At 44.3% G+C, this 21,219-nt stretch overlaps 1 protein-coding gene across 1 annotated transcript in view; it reads right to left on the bottom strand.

Moving 5' to 3' along the window:
* Positions 1-21,219, bottom strand: part of LOC141408728 (HEAT repeat-containing protein 6-like) — a 98,985-nt gene that overhangs the window by 19,683 nt on the left and 58,083 nt on the right.

Below are 21,219 nucleotides of genomic sequence, written 5' to 3'. Positions count from 1 at the left end.
TGGGTGGGGGGACTCTAGATTTAAAAAGACTACAGTAACATGATAACTAAATGCAATGCATGTACACTGAATGAACCCCGGATTTTAACAAGAAATATTTTTAAAAAGCTAAATAAAAGGTCTATGCCTAGACTCATTTTTTTTTTTCTTGCATGTGATGTCCAGCTGTTCCAGCACCGTTTGTTGAAAAGTATCTGCTCCTTTGTTGTAGATCAGTTGACTATATTTATGTGGGTCTATTTCTGGGCTCTCTATTCTGTTCCACTGATCTGTTTGTCTCTTCCTTGACCAATATCACACTGTGTTAATTAATGTAGTTTTATAGTAGATTTTGAAGTTAGGGAATGTCAGTCCCTCAGTTTCGTTCTTCTCTATCAATATTGTGTCGGCTATTCTGGATCTTTTGCCTATCCATATACATTTCAGAATCAGTTCGTTGATATCTGCAAAGTAACCTGCTGGAATTTTGATTGAGACTGCACTGAATCTATAGATCAAGCTGGGAAGAAGTAACATCTTTACAATATTGAGCCTTCCTATCCATGAACATGGAATCTCTGTCCATTCATTTAGTTATCTGATTTATTTCATCAGAGTTTCACAGTTTTCTTCATACAGATCTTGTACATATGTTGTTAGGCTCACACCTAAGAACTTCAGGGTTTGAACATTTTAATGAAAAAAAGTGACTTGAGGATAAAGTCAGATACTTGAAAGGAACCTTTGAGACATGGTGCACTCTCTTCAGCTGAAGATGCAGATAATGAAAAGCTGGTACGGTGGAATGAGCAGGGGTTGTTTTCATCTTATTTCTTGTGTAGGTTCTATACTGCAAAGGAAAATGTAAAATTAAAAGTTGGCCTTTTAGAATCATGACTTTCTTCTATGTAGGTTTCCAACTTTTATTTAAAACTAATAGTTTAATGTTAGAAGGATAGTTGATGTTGGAATAAAAAGATGGTCAGGCTATTATAAAAATGCATTAGCTTTTGTTTTACTTATTTATATTCTTTTGTCTTCATGGGACCTATCTTATTCCCCTCCCCCAAATGGCCCACATTGCACAGTGCTGGCTGAATGTTTCATGTAGAAATTTTATTTTACGATTAATACACTTGTGCCATTTCTTGGAATCATTTGCTTGTTTAATTCTAGTCCATCAAGTGATAACTTTGTTGATATTTAGAGGCTCCTCAGTTAATTTCTGTGGGATTTTTGGTTATATTTAATAAGGAAAATAATAGGAAATGTCTAAGAAAACAAAAAGAAAAAAAGCCAATTATTCCTAAGAGTGTTGAAAATTATTGAAGTACACTCGTTAGTTGTTAGTGTAGAACCTAGATTTCATAATAAAAAACCTTGGACTTGCCAGCTATAGCTGCTGGAATGAGGTGTTTGTCCAGTGCATCCAGAACGTCGCCACAGATCAGCTCAGTCTCAACCTGAAAAAATAAAAATAAATTTAAAAAAATCAGATTGTTGAAGTCTACAAATTCTGTAAATTATTACACATTCTATGTACCTCTGATTTTGAGGAAGAGAGCTTAGTATTGAACAGAATTTCTTTCCCTCTCCAAACTCCCTTCTTCCCTTTTGACAAAAGAGCACAGAAAAGCTGCCTCTCCGTTATCAAAAGTATCTTTTCCTTTCTGGATGCAATTAAGTGCTGCACACACACTCACCACCCACCCCAACACCCCCTCACAGTCCAAATAAAGAATCATCAATGACTAAAACTGAACCCGGATGCTACTTGGTAAACGCTGGTGAATTACATGAATCCTTCACAAGGTAGCAACTATTGTGTCCATTTACTTGGGAAAACGGGAGCTAAGACATTTGCTCAAAGATCATCACCTTAAAAGAACTTAATAGCAGAGCTAGGATTTGAATCCAGGCAGGGTGCAAGGGACAGAACAAAATTCAAACCCAAGCAGTTTGCCTTCAGTGCTTACATTCCTAATAACGTCCAACGGGCAATTCCTTCAGTGGAAGAGAACCAAGAGTAGTTAAGATATCAAAAATCTATGGACCAAAGTAACTATTGCCACTCATTTCTATTTATTTATAATGTGGAAAATGTACACCACCTCTAAAGGCACATACCCAGTTTACTTCCTTTTTTTTTTCTTTTGAGAGGGAGTCTGGCTGTGTTGCTCAGGCTGGAGTACAGTGGTGCGATCTCGGCTCACTGTAAGTTCCACCTCCCGGGTTCACGCCATTCTCCTGCCTCAGCCTCCCGAGTAGCTGGGACTACAGGCGCCGCCACCATGCCCTGCTCACTTTTTGTATTTTTAGTAGAGATGGAGTTTCACCGTGTTAGCCAGGATCGTCTGGATCTCTTGACCTCGTGATCTGCCCATCTCGGCCTCCCAAAGTGCTGTGATTACAGGCGTGAGCCACCGCGTCCCGCCTTTTTTTTTTTTTTTTGAGACGGACTCTGGCACTGTCGCCCAAGCTGGAGTGCAGTGGCGCCATCTCCGCTCACTGCAAGCTCCGCCTCCCGGGTTGAGGCTATTCTCCCGCCTCAGCCTCTGCAGTAGTTGGGACTACAGGCGCCTGCCACCACGTCCGGTAATTTTTTTCTTTTTTGTAGTTTTCGTACAGGGTTTCAGCGTGTCAGGCAGATGGTCTCAATCTCCTGACCTCGTGATCCGACTCCCTCGACCTCCCAGAGTGCTGGGATTACAGGTGTGAGCCACCACGGTCGGCCTACTCGGTTTTTAAACAGAACATTTCAGAGCGGGACACTGTCAGGCAAGAATGATTTAATGAAGTTTTTTCACATACTGTGTGGGTACATGCATATTTAAAAATGTTTCTTATTGTAGATCTTGCTCCAAAAACTTCGGAGCCATTATTCTAGTGCAGTGATTCTTAATTAGAGGTGATTTTGTCCTTCAGAGGACATTTGACAACGTCTAATTTTTGACTGTCACAGCTTGGAGGGTGCCACTGACATCGAGTGGGGTGGAGACTAGGACGCTGTGACCATTCTACTATGCACAGGACAGTCCCCACAACGAAGAATGATTCTGCCCAAACTGTCAATAGCGCTGCTGTTGAGAAGCTGATTCTACTGGAAGAGACAGGCGTGTAAACACATGAAAGAGAACACGGAAGGGAATTGCAGGGCAGGTGGAAACGGAGTTTGGTAGGGAGAGGGCAGGGTGGGGGAACCACAGTTACTGACCCACCAGCTCTACTGGGCACTGTCCTGAGTGGGAAAATATCTGTATTATAAGTATCCGTGTAAGATATTATATGAAATCTTTAAAATGGCACTGGAAGGGGTAGGTATTATTCCAGCCTATGAATGCACAAGCTGCACCGTGGCTAACACGGTGAAACCCTGTCTGTACTAAAAATATAAAGGAAAGGCCGGGCTCGCTGGCTTACACGTATAATCCCAGCACTTTGGGAGGCCGAGGCAAGCAGATCACGAGGTCAGGAGATTGAGACCATGCTGGCTAACACGGTGAAACCCCATCTCTATTAAAAATACAAAAAAAAAAAAAAAATTAGCCAGGTGTAGTGGTGGGCGCCTGTAGTCCCAGCTACTTGGGAGGCAGAGGCAGGAGAACGGTATGAACCTGGAAGGCAGAGTTTGCAGTGAGCCAAGGTCACGCCACTCTGCTCCAGCCTGGGCGACAGAGCGAGACTCCCTCTCAAAAAAAAAAAAAACAAAAAAGGAAGCCAACTAGGTATGTGCCTTTAGAGGTGGTGTATGTTTTCAGTATTATAAATAAATAGAGATGAGTGGCAATAGCTACTTTGGTCCACAGATTTTTGGTATCTTAAGTAGTTTTGGATCTCTTCCACTAATGAGATTGCCTGTTGAACATTGTTAGGAATGTAAGCACTGAAAGCAAACTGCCTGAGTTTGAATTTTGTTCTGTCCCTTGCACCCTGCCTGGGTTCAAATCCTAGCTCTGCTTAGTAAGTTCTTTTAAGGTGATGATCTTTGAGCAAATGTCTTAGCTGCTGTTTTCCCAAGTAAATGGACACAATAGTTGCTACCTTGTGAAGGATTCATGTAATTCAGCGTTTACCAAGTAGCATCAGTGTTCAGTTTTAGTCATTCGTGATTCTGTATTTGGACTGTGAGGGGGTGTTGGGGTGGTGTGTGTGTGTGTGTAGCACTTAATTGCATCCAGAAAGGAAAAGATACTTTTGATAACGTAGAGGCAGCTTTTCTGTGCTTTTGTGTCAACAGGGAAGAAGGGAGTTTGGAGAGGGAAAGGAATTCTGTTCAATACTAAGCTCTCTTCCACAAAATGAGAGGTAGATAGAATGTGTAATGATTTATAGAATTTCTAGACTGAAACAATCTTATTTTTTAAAATTTATTTTTTATTTTTTCAGGTTGAGACTGCCAAAGTTAATCTGTGGCGACCTTCTGGATGCACTGGACACACACCTCATTCCAGCAGCTACCACTGGCTGGTCCAAGGTTTTCTATTACAAAATGTAGGTTCTATACTAGAAAGGAAAATGTAAGATTGAAATTTGGCCTTTTTAGAATCATGACTTTCTTTTATGTAGGTTTCCAACTTTTATTTAAAAATAATTGTTTAATGTTAGAAGGATAGTTAATGTTGGAATAAAAAGATGGTCAGGCTATTATAAAAATGCATTAACTTTTGATTTACTTATTTATATTCTTTTACTTTCATGGGACCTATCTCATCCCCTTCCGCAAACGGCCACACACTGCCCAGTGCTGGCTGCATGCTTCATGTAGAAAGTTTATTTTATGATTAATACACTTGTGCCATTTCTTGGAACCTCTTGCTTGTTTAATTCTAGTCTATCAAGTGATTACTTTGGTGATATTTAGAGGCTCCTCAGTTAATTTATGTGGGATTTTTGGTTATATTTAATAAGGAAAATAATAGGAAATGTCTAAGAAAAAAAGAAACTAAGCCAGTTATTCCTGAGAGTGTTTAAAATTATTGAAGTATTTGTGTTCATTGTTAGTATAGAAGCTACATTTCATAATAGAAAACACTGGACTTGCCAGCGGTAGCTGCTGGAGTGAGGTGTCTGTCCAGTGCATCCAGAACGTCACCACACATTAACTGTAGCTCAGTCTCAACCTGAAAAAGTAAAAATAAATTAAAAAAAATCAGATTGTTGAAGTCTAGATATTCTGTAAATTATTACACATTCTACTTACCTCTGATTTTGAGGAAAAGAGCTTAGTATTGAACAGAATTCCTTTCCCTCTCCAAACTCCCTTCTTCCCTGTTGACACAAAAGCAGAGAGAAGCTACCTCTCCCTTATGAAAGTATCTTTTCATTTCTGGATGCAATTAAGTGCTACACACACACACACCACCCACCACCCCACCCCAACACCCCCTCACAGTCCAAATACAGAATCACCAATCACTAAAACTGAACACTGGATGCTACTTGGTAAATGCTGGTCAATTACATGAATCCTTCACAAGGTAGCAACTATTGTGTCCATTTACTTGGGAAAACAGAAACTAAGACATTTGCTCAAAGATCATCACCTTAAAAGAACTTACTAAGCAGAGCTAGGATTTGAACCCAGGCAAGGTGCAAGGGACAGAACAAAATTCAAACCCAGGCAGTTTGCTTTTAGTGCTTACATTCCTAACAATGTTCAACAGACAATTCCTTTAGTGGAAGAGACCCAAAGTAAAGGATCCTTCCTTTGTTTCCTTTTTTTTTTTTTGGATGGAGTGTCCCGCTCTGACGCCTAGGCTGGAGTGCAGTGGCAGGACCTCGGCTCAGTACAAAATCCACCTCAGGTTCAAGCTATTCTCTTGCCTCAGCCTCCCAAGTACCTGAGACTACAGGCGTGTGCCACTATGCAGGGCTATTTTTTTGTATTTCTTTGTAGAGATGGGGTTTCACCATCTTAGCCAGGATGGTCTAGATCTCCTGACCTCATGATCCACCCCCTTGGGCCTCCCAAAGTGCTGGGATTACAGGCATGAGTCACCATGCCTGGCCAACCATCTGAGTTTTAACAAACCTGACCGAAACAAGCAATGAGGAAAGGATACTCTATTTAATAAGTGGTGCTGGGAGAACTGGCTAGCCATGTAAAGAAAACTGAAACTGGAACCCTTCCTTACACCATATACAAAAATCAACTCAAGATATATTAGGTGGGACATGGTGGCTGTAATCCCAGAACTTTGGGAGGCTGAGGCAGGTGGATCATTTGAGGTCAGGAGATCGAGACCAGCCTGGCCAACATGGTAAAACCCTGTCTCTTCTAAGAATATAGAAATTAGCTTGGTGTGGTGGCAGGTACCTGTAATCCCACCTACTCGGGAGGCTAAGGCAGGAGAATCGCCTGAGCCTGTGAAGTAGAGGTTGCGGTAAACTGAGATTGTGCCCCTGTACTCCAATGTGGGTGACAGAGTGAGACCCTGTCTCAAAAAAAAAATCATAAAAACAAACAAAAATTATAGATTAAAGACTTAGATGTTAAACCCGAAACTATAAATACCCTAGAAAAGGGCCAGGCACGATGGCTCATGCCTGTAATCTCAGCCCTTTAGAGGGCCAAAGCAGGCAGATCACCTGAGGTCGGGAGCTCTAGATCAGCCTGGCCAACATGGTGAAACCCTGTCTCTATAAAAAATACAAAATTAGCTGGGCATGGTGGTGTGTGCCTGTAATCTCAGCTACTCAGGAGGTTGAAGCAGGAGAATTGCTTGAAACGAGGAGGTGGAGGTTGCAGTAAGCCAAGATGGCACCATTGCACTAAGGCTGGGTGACAAGAGTGAAACTCTTTCTTAAAAACAAACAATAAAAAACTCTAGAAGAAAATCTAGGCAATACTGCTCAGGACATAGGCACAAGCAAAGATTTCATGATGAAGACACCAAAGGTAATTGCAAGAAAAGCAAAAATTGACAGGATCTAATTAAAGAGCTTCTGCACAGCAAAATAAACTATCATCAGAGTAAACAGACAACCTACAGAATGGGAGAAGATTTTTGCAATCTATCCTTCTGACAAAGGTCTAGCATTAAGCATCTATAAGGTACTTACACAAATTTACAAGAAAAAACAACCCCATTAAAAAGTGGGCAAAGGACATGAACAGACACTTCTCAAAAGAAGACATACATGCAGCCAACAAACATGAGGAAAAGCTCAACATCACTGGTCATTAGAGAAATGCAAATCAAAACCATGATGAGATCCATCTCACACCAGTCAAAATGGCTATTATTTGTTTGGTTGCAAGTTTTTTTTGAGACAGAGTTTCGCTGTTATTGTGCAGGTTGGAGTGCAATGGCATGACCTTGGCTCACCGCAACCTCCACCTCCTGGGTTCAAGTGATTCTCCTGCCTCAGCCTCCCAAGTAGCTGGGATTGCAGGCATGCGCCACCACGCCCAGCTAATTTTGTATTTCTAGTAGAGATGGGGTTTCTCCATGTTGGTCAGGCTAGTCTCGAACTCCCAACCTCAGGTGATCTGCCTGCCTCAGCTTCCCAAGATGCTGGGATTACAGACGTGAGCCACCACACCTGGCCGCAGAATGGCTATTATTAAAAAGTCAAAAAATAATGGATGCTGGTGAGGTTGTGGAAAAAGAGGAACACTTGTACACTGTTGCTGGGAGTATAAATTAGTCAACCATTGTGGAAGACAGTGTGGTAATTCCTCAGAACCCTAGAGGCAGAAATACCACTTGACCCAGCAATTTCACTCCTGGGTATATATCCAAAGGAATATAAATCATTCTGTTTCAAAGATACATGCATGTGTATGTTCGTTGCAGCACTATTCACAATAGCAAAGACATGGAATCAACCCAAGTGCCCATCAATGACAGACTGGATAAAGAAAATGTGGTGGCCAGACGCGGTGGCTCATGCCTATAATCCCAGCACTTTGGGAGGCCGAGGATGGAAAACCTGAGGTCGGGAGATCAAGACCAGCCTGACCAACCTGGAGAAACCCCGTCTCTACTAAAAATACAAAATTAGCTGGGCGTGGTGGCACATGCCTGTAATCCCAGCTACTGGGGAGGCTGAGGCAGGAGAATTGTTTGAACCTGGGAGGTGGAGGTTGCAGTGAACCAAGGTCATGCCATTGCACTACAGCCTGAGCAACAAGAGTGAAACTCTGTTTCAAAAAAAAAAATAAAATGTGGTTATGTACAAGCCATGGAATACTATGCAGCCGTAAAAACGAATGAGATCATGTCCTTTGCAGGAACATGCATGGAGCTGGAGACCTTTATCCTCAGTAAAATAATGCAGACACAGAAATCCAAACACCGCATGTTCTCACTTATAAGTAGGAGCTGAACAGTGAGATCATGTGGACCCATTGATGGGACCACACACACTGGGACCTGTTGGAGGGTGGAGGGTGGGAGGAGGGAGAGCATCAGGAAGAACAGCTAATGGATGCCAGGCTTAACACCTAGGCGATGGGATGATCTGTGCGTAAACCACCATGGCACATATTTACCTATGTAACAAACCTACACATCCTGCACATGTACCCCTGAACTTAAAAGTTGGAACAAAAGGAGATTTATGGGCTCATGCAATGGTGGAGGATGCCCAAAATTATTGGGTTCACTCACACACACACACACACACACACACACACACACACACACACACACACAGAGAGAGAGAGAGAGAGAGAGTGTGAAGCACCTCTAGGCTAATACACGTCAGTTTCCAACCCAGGGAAAAGACAGAATTTCTCTTTCCTCTCTGCTATAAATGTAGATCCTAGGGAAAGACTCTGATTGGCCTGCATTGGTCGTATGTCCCTGCCTCCCACCAATCATTGAGGCCAAAGTGGTAGGGCGTTATGTCTGGCAGTGCTGGGAATATGTCACCCTTTGTCCACTGTGATGGGGGTCCTGGAATTGGTGTCCACCCCAGAATCATATGGCTGGAGTGGAGAGGAAAAGAGGTGGAAGTGGATACTGGAGATAGTGGAAAGGGATGCCAGGCAGACAAAACAAATGTCTGTTACGAGTGCCAGGGAAAGCACTTAAGGAGTTGAGAGCAGAGAGAGAGAGTTCACTTCGAGGGTGCTGTGTGAGCAATTCCTGGAAGAGGGACTTTGGACCTGAACATTACAAGATAGGATTTTAGGGCCAGGAGCGCTGGTTCATGCCTGGAATCCCAGCTACTTGGGAGGCTGAGGCAGGGAGATTGCTTGAGCCTAGGGGTTCAAGGCTGCAGCGAGTTATGATCACACTGCTGCACTCCAGCCTGGGTGACAGAAAGAGAACCTGTCTCAAAAATAAATAAATGGCCAGGTGCGGTGGCTCAAGCCTGTAATCCCAGTACTTTGGGAGGCCGAGATGGGCGGATCACGAGGTCAGGAGATCGAGACCATCCTGGCTAACACGGTGAAACCCCGTCTCTACTAAGAAATACAAAAAACTAGCCGGGCGAGGTGGCGGGCGCCTGTAGTCCCAGCTACTCGGGAGGCTGAGGCCGGAGAATGGCGTGAACCCGGGAGGCGGAGCTTGCAGTGAGCTGAGATCCGGCCACTGCACTCCAGCCTGGGCTACAGAGCGAGACTCCGTCTCAAAAAATAAATAAATAAATAAATAAATAAACACATAAAGGATTTTTAGGAGGTGGAGGTGGTGAGGAGGTTTAGGTGAAGGAAGTGCCTTGGAAAAGGCATTGCAAGAAAGCGAAAGGCTGGTTTCGGATGTGTTTCCATTTGGTGGTTTCCCCAGGGTTCACATGGGAGGTAAAGGATAGTGAAGTTCAACCCTGAACCTAAACAGGGCTCAGCTCAGGATTCTAAAAAGTTGGGACCTGCCAGAAATTGATTTATATGAATGACGGAGCAGCCTCCAGAGACAGAATGACACAAATTCTAATAATCATGTCTTGGGAGGTTAGGATAGAAGGGATTTGAGTATTTTATAATTAATTGTCTATTTTTACTAGATTTTTGAAAAAGCAAGATTTGGAAAGGAAGACACGTACTGTAACAACTCAAAGAGATAACTCGACAAAATGCCCTTTTCCCTGCATCCCACACCCCTCAAGAGGCAGGGGCTGATTTTGAGGACATCCTTCTGGCCACTGCTCACATTAGACCTTCCAGCCTAGCCCATGGACCCACATTTCAGTGCCAGGGAGAGAGAAAAGGTCCAGCGTAAACAGTGACAGTTCTGTCCTCACTAACATCTCTGAGGGCATAGGGAGAGACATGGTGGTGGTAGGAACGGCGTAGGCGGCCTGGTGTCAGAGTGCAGCTCAAAGGGTGACAGTGTATTCTGCCCACCTGGGTAAGGACCCTGCAGGTCTGAGATGCTAGGAGGGCTCCAGAGGACAGAGTGAAGCTTTGATCGTCAAAGCTTCTAGCTCAGGAGTGGCTTGAATGGGGCAGGTCCAGGCCTGAGGCTCTGGTGACACCAGGCACCAATAACTTGAAAGCCATGGGAGCAACACCACTTCGGGTAAGCAAGGAGGCATGGCCTCTGCGGAAGTCCTCATCCTCAGCGGTGCGTGGTGGCACCAGGAGGGGTCCTCATGTGTGGTGGTGAGCAGCATGGCTTTTGGAGTTAGCCTTCCTGGACTTTATCTTGGCATGACCACTTAGTTACTAGTCCCTAATGGTGGCTTCTCCACGGGGTGTTGTGAGGATTTGCTCAGGTAATGCAGGTGCACAATTGAACCCAGTATCTTGCTTGTAGTTCTCTTTAGTGTTATTATTCTTTTTTGGTTTTGTTTTGCTTGGCTTTGTTTTTTCTTTTTTGAGACAGAATCTCGCTCTGTCGCCCAGGCTGGAGTGCAGTGGCGCGATCTCGGCTCACTGCAAGCTCCGCCTCCCGGGTTCACGCCATTCTCCTGCCTCAGCCTCCCAAGTAGCTGGGACTACAAGCACCCGCCACCACGCCTGGCTAATTTTTTGTATATTTAGTAGAGACGGGGTCTCACCGTGTTAGCCAGGATGTTCTGGATCTCCTGACCGCGTGATCCGCCCGCCTCGGCCTCCCAAAGTGCTGGGATTCCAGGCGTGAGCTACCGCGCCTGGCCTAGTGTTAGTATTCTTATTAAGGGGCTCGACAGGATGTGGAGGCCTCAGCAGCAGACTCCTGTGAAGGATAATGGAGCAGAAGGGAAGGGGAAGGAGCCTCGGAAATAACAGGGGTGTTTGCAGCAGTGGAGGTGGGGCTGAGCTGGGAGAATGTCACCTATTTCTGTGAGAGTGAATCCGTCATGATTTATTTATTTATTTATTTATTTATTTATTTATTTATTTATTTATTTTGAGACAGGATCTTGCTCTGTCACCCAGGATGGAGTGCAGTGGCACGATCTTGGCTCACCTGCTACCTCTGCCTCCTGGGATCAAGTGATCCTCTCGGCTCAGCCTCCCAAATAACTGGGACTACAGATGTGCACCACCATGCCCAGATACTTTTTTTGCAGAGATAAGGCCTCACTATATTTGTGAGGCTGGTTTTGAACTCCTGGGCTCAAGCAATCCTCCTGCCTCAGCCTCCCAAAGTGCTGGGATTACAGGTGTGAGACACTGCATCCGGCCAAATCCACTGTTTTTATCCTCAGGGCTCCAAGGCCTCCGGAGACATGAGTTATTCATGCCAGACAGGGAGTGAAGCTAGAATTCAGAGTGGATTTTCAATACTTCACTAAGAAGCTTGGATTTCATTCAAGAGGTTGTGAAGAACCACTGAAGAGAACTGTATTAACATTAATCTGAAGGTCAGTGCAAGGAAGTCAGAAAAGGGGAAATTCCCAGAAAGAGAGACCAATTAAAAGATTATTACCATACACTGTGGGAGAAAGCGTGAGGAGCCGAAATAGGACAGTAGCATCGAGAATGGAAACGAAGGGACAGACAAAGGAGACACTTGGCGACAGAACGATCCCAAGATATATAAAGCATCTGCTTGCCCAAGTCTTCAGTGTGTTCCAATCCAGATCCTAGAGTTTTAGAAACTGTGCAAACTAGCACCTTGCCATATGCAATCCAACAAGCTCTTAGATTTTTACTTGTTGTTTGCATTTACTGTTTTAAGCAATTACATGATTTTTCCCAATTAAAGTTCTAATTATTTTATTGAACACTATATTGAATAATGATTCTCTAGCACAAATATCTTAATTTTCTATTCCTAGATCATTTTATATTTGTAGATTTTAAACTATTTTACCATCTGCTGACCCATTATAAATCAAAATATATATATATATTTTTTTTGAGACAAAGTTTCACTCTTGTTGCCCAGGCTGGAGTGCAACAGCAGGATCTCGGCGGCTCACTGCAACCTCCGCCTCCTGGTTTCAAGCGATTCTCCTGCCTCAGCCTCCCGAGTAGCTGGGATTACAGGTATGCACCACCACTCCCGGTTAATTTTGTATTTTTAGTAGAAACAAGGTTTCACCATGTTGGCCAGGCTGGTCTCGAACTCCTGACCTCAGGTGATCCACCCGCCTCAGCCTGGGTGCTGGGACCTGTAATCCCAACACTTTAGGAGGCTGAGGCGGGTGGATCACCTGATATTAGGAGTTCGAGACCAGCCTGACCAACATGCAGAAACCCCGTCTCTACTAAAAATACGAAATTAGCCGGACGTGGTGGCGCATGCCTATAATCCCAGATACTTGGGAGGCTGAGGAGGGAGAATCGCTTGAACCCGGGAGGTGGAGGTTGTGGTGAGCTGAGATCGCGCCACTGCATTCTAGCCTGGGCAACAAGAGCAAAACTCCGTCTCGGAAAAAAAAAAAAAAAAAAAAAATTGGATAGTAAACTCGAAACTAAGAATTAGGAACACTTAAAAATGGAGGTAGAAATGTGCAGACCTGGGTGATTTGTTCAGTTTTCCAGGAATGAAATTATTTAATACTATTATGTGATATTATGCTTGCTTTTTCCTCATTAATTAACTGAGGCTAATGACACCTACCTCCCAATGTTATTGTGAGGATTAAACCAAGTAACTTTCTTTTTTCCTTTTTGAGACGGAGTTTTGCTCTTGTTGCCCAGGCTGGAGCACAATGGTGTAGTCTTGGCTCACTGCAACCTCCACCTCCCAGGTTCAAGTGATTCTCCTGCCTCAGCTGCCTGAGTAGCTGAGACTACAGGTACCTGTCACTGGGCCAGGCTAATTTTTTGCATTTTTAGTAGAGACGGGGTTTCACCATGTTGGCCAGGCTGGTCTCATGGTCTCAAACTCCTGGCCTCAGGTGATCCACCCGCCTCTGCCTCCCAAAGTGCTGGGATTACATGCATGAGCCACTGTACCTGGCCAGTTCTCTCTCAGAGTCTTTCACATAACTGTGACATGATGGTGGATGGAAAAAGAGTCATCCGAAGCTCAACTAGAACGCACGTCCGACGTGACTTCTTCATTCATGTTGTCTTGTGTCTTAGTAGATGCAATAGCTACAAACTAGCCAGGAACCAATCTCTGTCACTCTCCACGCAGCCTCTCTGCGGGACTCACTTTGGCTTCCTCACACTGTCATGCCTTCATGATACTTGGACCTCTGACACCGCGGGCTGTACTCCCCAGAACACCCATTTCAAGAGCAAGTATTCCAAGAGGCTGGAAACAGAAGCTGTCAGTCCTTCTAAAGTCTGGAGCTGCCACAGGGTTACTTTTGCTGCATTCTATTGGGTAAGCAGACACAGGGCCACACAGATTCAAAGGGAGGGCAAATAAACTCTATGCGGAGAATGATAAAGATTTTTGCAGCCATTTAAAATTCATTACAACGACTATGAAATATTTCCTAGGTATATTAAGTGGAGAAAAAAAAGGAGGTGAAAGAATGTCTGTTTAGCTGAGCACAGTGGCTCATGCCTGTAATCCTAGCACTTTGGGAGGCCGAGGCAGACGGATCGCTTGAGGTCAGGAGTTCAAGACCAGCCTGACCAATATGGTGAAACTCTCTCTACTGAAGATACAAAAATTAGCCAGCAGTGGCTCACACCTTTAATCCCAGCACCTGGGGGGGCCGAAGTGGGTGGATCACCTGAGGTCAGAAGTTCGAGACCAGCCTGGTGAAACCCCATCTCAACTAAAAATACAAAAATTACCGGGCATGGTGGTAGGCGTCTGTAATTCCAGCTACTCGGGAGGCTGAGGCAGGAGAATTGCCTGAATCCAGGAGGCAGAGGTTGCAGTGATCTGAGATTGCACCATTGCACTCCAGCTTGGGCAACAAGAGCAAAACTCCATCTCAAAAAAAAAAAAAAAAAAAAAAAAATTAGCTGGGCATGATGGTGCATGCTTATGATTCCAGCTACTGGGGAGGTGGGGAGGTTAAGGTGGGGGTATTGCTTGAACCCAGGAGGAGGAGGTTGCAGTGAGCTGAGAAAAAAAATTGTATTTAGTATGGTATATTTACATTAAAAAAAAAAAGAGAGTTGTTGTTGTTTTTTGTTTTTTGGTTTTTTTTTAAAGATACAGAGTCTCATTTTGTTGCCCAGGCTGGAATGCAGTGGCGTGATCATAGCTCACTGCAGCCTTGAACTCCTGGGCTCAAATAATCTTCCCACTTCAGTCCCTCTGACATCTGGGACTGCAGGCACAAGCCACCACACCCGTCTAATTTTTTAAAAATTTCTTGTAGAGACAGGGTCTCACTAGTTGCCTAGGCTGGTCTTGAACTCCTCCCCTCAAGGTCTTGAACTCCTTGCCTCAAGTGATCCTCCCGCCTCAGCCTCCCAAAATGCTAGGATAACAAGCATGAACCGCCATACCAGGCCAAAGGAGATGATTTAATTTAATTAATGTTTTATCATTATTATTTTCTTGAGATAGAGTCTTGCTCTGTTGCCAGGCTGGAGTGCAGTGGCACGCTCTTGGCTCACTGCAACCTCCACCTCCCAGGTTCAAGCGATTCTCCTGCCTCGGCTTCCTGAGTAGCTGGGACTACAGGTGCGCACCAACACACCCAACTAATTTGTGTTTTAGTAGAGACGGGGTTTCACCATGTTAGCCAGGATGGTCTCGATCTCCTGACCTCATGATCCACCCGCCTCGGCCTCCCAAAGTGCTGGGATTACAGGTGTGAGCCACCGCGCCCGGCCAATACTATCTTAAAATGTGTTAGTATATGCTCAGATAATATCAACAATGATACATGTGAAGCTGGTAAGTGTTTTTAGGAAGGGGAATTAGATGACTGGGTGACAAAGATGGGAGGTGGAAACTTTCTATTGTATACTCTTTTTTATATGACTTTAACTTTGTATCATGTGCATTATTACCTATTCAAATTCAACATCAATTTTTATAGAGACATTACATTTGCCACAACTGATATCACAAGTGAAATTAATATTGCTTGTGGTGGATAATTAACATACTTAACATAGTCAATTAAAGAAATATCAGTTTGTTACCAGCTTTGTAGCTTCTTGATCTTCAGTGTGAAAAGCCTGTATAAAAGATGACTGTGTTAAAATGGAACCAATGGTCAGAGCAGCTACAATCACATAATAGAACATAAAATACAAATACCAGCTCTTCGGGGAGGAACCATAGGGCTAATTTCCACATTCTTTACATTTCTTCATTAGCATAATAGACAAATATTTAAACAATTCTTGCGCTAACAGGGCAGATGATTTTTCATTAGAAATGGTCGCAAAACAGCTAGGCGGTGGCTCACGCCTGTAATCCCAGCACTTTGGGAGGCCGAGGCGGGCGGATCACAAGGTCAGGAGTTGGAGCCTGGCCGATATGGTGAAACCCCTTCTCTACTAAAAATACAAAAATTAGCCGGACATGGTGGTGGGCACCTGTAGTCCCAGCTACTTGGGAGGCCGAGGCAGGAGAATCACTTGAACCCAGAAGGCAGAGGTTGCAGTGAGCCGAGATCCCGCCACTGCACTCCAGCCTAAGCGACAAAGCAAGACTGTCTCAAAAAAGAAAAAAAAAAAAAAAAGAAGACAAGAAAAGAAAGGCCGGGCTTGGTGGCTCACGCCTGTAATCCCAGCACTTTGGGAGGTCGAGGCAGGCAGATTACGAGGTCAGGAGATCGCGACCGGCCTGGCCAACAAGGTGAAACCCCATCTCTACTAAAAATGCAAAAAATTAGCCGGGGGTGGTTGTGGGCACCTGTAGTCCCAGCTACTTGGGAGGCTGAGGCAGGAGAATGGCGTGAACCCGGGAGGCGGAACTTGCAGTGAGCTGAGATTGGGCCACTGCACTCCAGGGTGGGTAACAGAGCGAGACTCCATCTCAAAAAAAAGAAAAAGAAAGAAAGAAAAATGGTTGCAAAACTTCGTGTTTAACGATTAAGTCAGATCTGATTGAGTAAGAGGAAAGAAAGGAAGAGACAGGGAAGAAGAAAGTTTTGTTTCTATCTGTGAAGTATTTTAAGGAAAATACTAGAGCTATAAAACTAGATGTTTTACTTGGTGTGACTGTGAATGGTTTCTCAATTTTGAGCAACAGTGAGGCTCATTTGCAAATTATTGGCATCTCAGCTGGTATTACTAATTTGGGACACATTTACAAAACAAGTATTAAGAGTCATTTTGCAGAAATTGTCAGATAACTGCAACGGAACAGTAATGAGACTGAACTGATGACAAAAAATGCTCATTTTCAACAACTGCGCTGTGGGCCCGTCTGATCTTCTTCCTGTTAATGACGAATAGTTTAGATTGTTTTCAAATAAATTGAGGGATTGAATTCTTTGTAACTTTTTTTTTTTTCCTGAAATGCAATAAAAATGTGTTAAAATACAAGATTGCCAAGATTGATACTGGCTTTTGAAAGGATACTAATAACATTTTAGTTGATAAGATTTCTTTTCATATATAGAAAATACTCCTGCTATTTTTAAGAAGTGTTTTAAAGATCCAAAGACAGAATTTTGATTGTAGCTTTTATACAATGTTGCCATAATTTTCCATGATTCTATTGCCAAAAAGGGAGGTATAGCATATGAGCACTATAAGCAACCTGTGAATATCTTTGCTTGCAACAGAATTTAGAAGAAATGATAAATGTGTGCTACTTAAAGGGTATTGTGAAAGAAAATTGCAATGTTTTAAGGCAAAATGGGCCCACTGAAATAAGAAAGCTTTAAGTTAAATGGGAAAATAAATCATGATAGCCTCTCTTAATTTGCCGTGATTCAGTATGGATACGGAGAAGTTAAATGTAGTAGACATATGTTGTGTTTTTCTGGCTGTCCAGCATCTTCCCCTTCCCCCTTCCTATCAGCAACTCAATTTTCCCTTGGAAGGAATTTCCTGTTGTATGTTTTGTTAATGCATGGGCTATCCCTGGAACACACTTCCCAATGCTTATACCAGAAGCAGAGGGCTAGGTCCTTCCTCCAGCTGCCCTTTGGTGCCCCTGGGGAGGAGACATATGACCCAATTTGAGCAAAAAGTGCTCCCTACCAGGATTTTGCATCCTAAGTGAGTCAACCAGACTGGGGCCATCTGGGAGTGAGACTGCTCCCAGCGGCAAGAGCATGGTACTGAGGCTGGGCAGTCTCTGCTGCCTCACCTCCATGGCGCCCCTGTATCCAACTGTATTCAAAGCCCTCTAGCCTTCTGTCATTTTGGTGAGTCTCTGATGCCTACCTGTGTGATTGAGATATGGGTTCTGTTGCATATAACAGAAAACAAAAGTAATGGATACTTAAGGCACAAGTTTATTTCTCTTTCACATAAAAGTTTGAGCATAAGCATTTTGGGATGCTATGGCCGATCTGGAACCCAGAATACTCTGTCTGCTTTGCCATCCCCAAGGTATGGACTTCCTTGTGGTCCAAGATGGAGCTGCAGCCATCACATAAGTAATGGGAAAAAGGAAGAGGTATATACCTTCACCCTTCAATGGTAAGTTTAGGCTGGGTGCAGTGGTTGTCGCCTATAATCTCAGCACTTTGGGAAGCTGAGGTAGGCGGATTACTTGAGCTCAGGAGTTCAAGAGCAACCTGGGCAACATGGTGAAGCCCCATCTCTACTAAAAATACAAAAATTAGCCAAGTGTGGTGGCACACACCTGAAATCCCAGCTACTTGGAAGGCTAAGGCAGGAGAATCACTTGAACCTGGGAGGCAGAGGTTGCAATGAGCCAAGATCACACCACGGCACTCCAGCCTGAGCAACAGAATGAGACTCTATCTCAAAAACAAACAAACAAACAAACAAACAAAAAACAAAACAAAAAAAAATAGCCAGGCATGGTGGCACACACTTGTAGTCCCAGCTACTCAGGAGGCTGAGGTGTGAGGATCGCTTGAGCTCCAGGGTGGGGCAGAGGTTGCAGTGAGCTGAGACTGTGCCTCTGCACTCCAGCCTGGGTGATGGAGTGAGACCCTGTCTCAAAAAAAAAAAAAAAAAAAAAAAAGAAAAGGATAAGTGTAGGAAGTTGCACACATTACTTCTATTTATATCCCACTGGCCAGAACTTAGTCACATGGCTAGACCTAGCTGCAAGGGAGGCTGAGGAAAGTGGTCTTATGGGCCAAGGGTTCTTACTGGAACCTTTCTACTCTTTCCTGAGTAAAAAGGAAAGAATAGAAATTAAATAACAACTGGCCGGGCGTGGTGGCTCACGCCTGTAATCCCAGCACTTTGGGAGGCCGAGGCGGGCGGATCACAAGGTCAGGAGATCGAGACCATGGTGAAACCCCGTCTCTACTAAAAATACAAAAAATTAGCCAGGCGCGGTGGCGGGCGCCTGTAGTCCCAGCTACTCAGGAGGCTGAGGCAGGAGAATGGCGTAAACCCAGGAGGCGGAGCTTGCAGTGAGCCGAGATCGCGCCACTGCACTCCAGCCTGGGTGACAGAGCGAGACTCCGTCTCAAAAAAAAAAAAACAACTAGTACTCTCTCACAGACCTTTCATAAATACTTCTTAAGACAGCCAGAGATGGCTTCTGTTACTTCCAACCAAGAATCATGTCTGATTCAGTGAGAACACCCTGAACAGTATAATGGAGCAGTCTCTGGAATCACAATGCACCCCAAGGTGTAAATCAGAAACTGGGGCTGGGTGTGGTGGCTCACACCTGTAATCCCAACATTATTGGAGGCCAAGGTTGGGGGAATCCCTTGAACCCAGGAGTTCAAGGCTGCAGTGAACTATGATCACGCCACTGCACTCACTCCAGATTGGATGACACAGCAAGACCTGGTCTCAAACAAAAAAAGAAAGAAAGAAAAGAAAAGAAACTGAAACTCATCCTCATCCTTATCTTTTTCTTTTCCTTCCATGTTCAATCAAGCACCCAATCCTCTTTTTTTTTTTTTTTTTTTGAGACGGAGTCTCACTCTGTCACCCAGGCTGGAGTGCAGTGGCACGATCTCGGCTCACTGCAAGCTCCGCCTCCCGGGTTCACGCCATTGTCCTGCCTCAGCCTCCGGAGCAGCTGGGACCACAGGCGCCCACCACCACACCCGACCAATTTTTATTCGTATTTTAAGTAGAGACGAGGTTTCACCGTGTTAGCCAGGATGGTCTTGATCTCCTGACCTCATGATCTGCCCGCCTCGGCCTGCCAAAGTGCTGGGAAATCCTCTTTATTCTATCCTTTGATAATTCACATTTCCACCCCTTTCACTTCATTGTCTTAAATCAAGCCTTTGCCATTCATTCCTCCCCACCCCTCCCCACAATCCCTCCCATTCCACTACTCACCTGTAGAGAGCTCTTCCTAAAATCTAAATCTGCACAGTGCTTCTTTAGTCTTCCTTCATAATGCTTCAATTAATTCTTAAGGATTCAATCCAAATTCTCTTGTGTGAAATTCAAGGCCCTTCACTACGTGACTCTTAGTCTCATCTCTCGACATTCCTGTTGCCCGCATACTCGTGTGCCTGTCACCTTGCATATTTCCCCATCTCTCTGACAGGCTTGCTTTGATGAGAACCCATCCTTGCTAACATGAAATATTCAGGTTTTCTGGCTGTGCAAGTGGTTCAGTGTGGCAGGGAAGGAGAATGTGGGGGCAGCATGATGTCCAGAAAGATAAGAGACTAGACTGCCTCACTTTTAAGGGGTATTTCATTTATTTAATTTTTTAACTTTCTGTATTTTTTTGAGACAGAGTCTCACTATCACCCAGGCTGGAGTGCAGTGATGCAATCTCAGCTCTCTGTAACCTCTGCCTTCTAGGTTCAAGCAATTCTCCTGCCTCAGCCTCCCAGGTAGCTGGGATCACAGGCACCCACCTCCATGCCCAGCTAATTTTTGTATTTTTAGTAGAGACGGGGGTGTGGCCATGTTGGTCAGGCTGATCTCGAACTCCTGGCCTCAAGTGATATGCCCACCTCAGCCTCCCAAAGTGCTAGGATTACAGGTGTGAGCCATCGTGCTCGGCCCTTTAAGGGGCATTTTATGTATGAGAGATGCACAATCACCAAAGTATTATTCATGCTCATTTCTACACTGAGTCCTAAATACTGTGCCAGATACCAACAACAATTAAACACCAGTAAAATGACAGGTCACTCGAAATCATGGAGACAACCGTGGATTATCATATGCTCTGGTCTACATATATCCAATAGGTAGTTTTTCAGCTCCTGCCCTGCTTCCTCCCACCACCCAACAGTCTGCAGTGTCTATTGTTTCCGTTTATTTCTGTATTTATTTATGTAATGTATTTATTTATTTGAAACAGAGTCTCTCTCCTCGCCCAGGCTGGAGTGCAGTGGTGCGATCTCGGCTCACTGCAACCTCCACCTCCCTGGTTCAAGTGATTCCCGTGCCTCAGCCTCCCGAGTAGCTGGGACTACAGGCGCCCGCCACCTCGCCCAGCTAGTTTTTTGTATTTTTTAGTAGAGACGGGGTTTCACCATGTTAGCCAGGATGGTCTCCATCTCCTGACCTCGTGATCCGCCCGTCTCAGCCTCCCAAAGTGCTGGGATTACAGGCTTGAGCCACTGCGCCTGGCCGGTATTTGGCTTTTTGTTCCTGCCTTGATTCTTTTTAGAATGATGACCTCTAGCTACATCCATGCTGCTGGAAAGGACATGATTTCATTCATGTTTATGGCTGTGTAGTCGTGAATGGAGTATACGTACCACATGTTCTTTATCTAATCCATCATAGATGGGCACCTAGGTTGATTCCATGTCTTTGATATTGTGAATAGTGCTGCAGTGAACATAGGAGCACATGCATCTTTTTGGTGGAATGATTTATTTTCCTTTAGGTATGTATCTGGCAATGGTATTGCTGAGTCAAATGGTAGCTCTGTTTTAAGTTCTTGAGAA

This window comes from Macaca fascicularis, chromosome 16 (assembly GCF_037993035.2).
Source record: "Macaca fascicularis isolate 582-1 chromosome 16, T2T-MFA8v1.1".
NCBI classification, from domain to species: Eukaryota; Metazoa; Chordata; class Mammalia; order Primates; family Cercopithecidae; genus Macaca; species Macaca fascicularis.
The sequence above is the reverse complement of the archived record's forward strand: the minus strand, read 5'-3'. Positions and strand labels throughout refer to the sequence as shown.